Below are 1,421 nucleotides of genomic sequence, written 5' to 3'. Positions count from 1 at the left end.
TTTCCAATCTGTTCCCAGAGTCTGGGCTAGTCCTTGCAGAACTTTGCTAACGAAAGCTGGGCCGTTATCAGAACCTATGACTTCAGGGACTCCATACCTGGGAATTATTTCCTCAATTAGCTTTTTTGCTACTACCTGGCTAGTTTCATTTTTAGTGGGAAAGCCCTCTACCCATCCCGAGAAGGTATCCACCATTACTAACAAGTACTTGTAACCAAATTTACCTGGCTTTACCTCAGTGAAGTCTATCTCCTAATACCTTCCCGGTGCCCTCCCCCTCTCCCGGCTACCAGTTGGGTGGAGCTCCTTTGGGGCTGGTCTAAGTTTCGCACAGCTGTTGCAACTTCCCGTGATCAATCTTGCTGCTTTAGTCTGATGTGGGAAAACCAGCTGTGCATTTTGGAAAAGAGTAAGCAACTTCTTCCAACCTAAGTGGGTAGATCTGTGTAAATTAGTTAACATGTATTTCCCTAATATTTCTGGTAGAATCAACCTGCCTTCCTGGTCCCGGCTCCAACCTCCTTCCCCAGTCCTCCCCTCCGGTGCTCGCTTCTTTATCCACTCTAGATCCTGTGGAGAATAATCAGGTTTGGGGGGCAGAGTAGGCAGTTCTGGTATCGGTACCTCTAGGGCGGCTAGTACAACTGGATCTCCAGGACTGGAGAGGGCCACTCTTTTGGCTTCCGTGTCTGCAAGGTTGTTACCAATGGCCTCAGGAGTCTTCTTGACTTGGTGTCCAGGCACGTGTATGACTGCCACTGCCCTGGGTTTTTCTATAGCTCTCAATAGTCTCTGGACTTCCTGTAAGTTTTTTAGTTCTTTTCCTTCGGCAGATCGGAACCCTCTTTCTCGGTAGATGGCGCCGTGAACGTGCACCATACCAAAGGCGTATCTACTGTCCATGTAGATGTTAGCTCGCTTGCCTTTCGCCCTTTCTAAGGCCTCTGCGAGGGCAATGAGTTCTGCCTTTTGTGTGGAGGTGCCTGGGGGCAGGGCGGCACTCCAGATGATTTCCCCTTCTTGTGTTACTACCGCAGCCCCTGCTCTTCTGACTCCATCTCACACAAAGCTGCTGCCATCAGTGTACCAGTCCAGCTCACTGTTTGATAGTCTTGTGTCCTTTAGATCTGCCCGTATCTGGCAGATCTCAGAGAGGACATCTCTACAATCATGGGCCGGGGCAGACAGGTCCGGGTCCGGCAAGAGTGTGGCAGGATTCAAAGTCACTGGAGCTGAGAAGGTAATTCGAGGCAAGTCTAATAAAAGCCCCTGATAATGAGTGAGCCGGGCATTCGTCATCCATTTTCTGGGAGGGTGCCTGAGGATTCCTTCCACCGTATGTGGTGCTGTTACCTTCAGGTCCTGACCGAAAGTCAGTTTGTCAGCTTCCTTGACCAGCAGGGCGATAGCTGCCAAGATGC

The sequence above is a fragment of the Nannospalax galili genome, unplaced genomic scaffold (assembly GCF_000622305.1).
Source record: "Nannospalax galili isolate Female #2095 unplaced genomic scaffold, S.galili_v1.0 scaffold265, whole genome shotgun sequence".
In the NCBI taxonomy this organism is placed as follows: Eukaryota; Metazoa; Chordata; class Mammalia; order Rodentia; family Spalacidae; genus Nannospalax; species Nannospalax galili.
The sequence above is the reverse complement of the archived record's forward strand: the minus strand, read 5'-3'. Positions refer to the sequence as shown.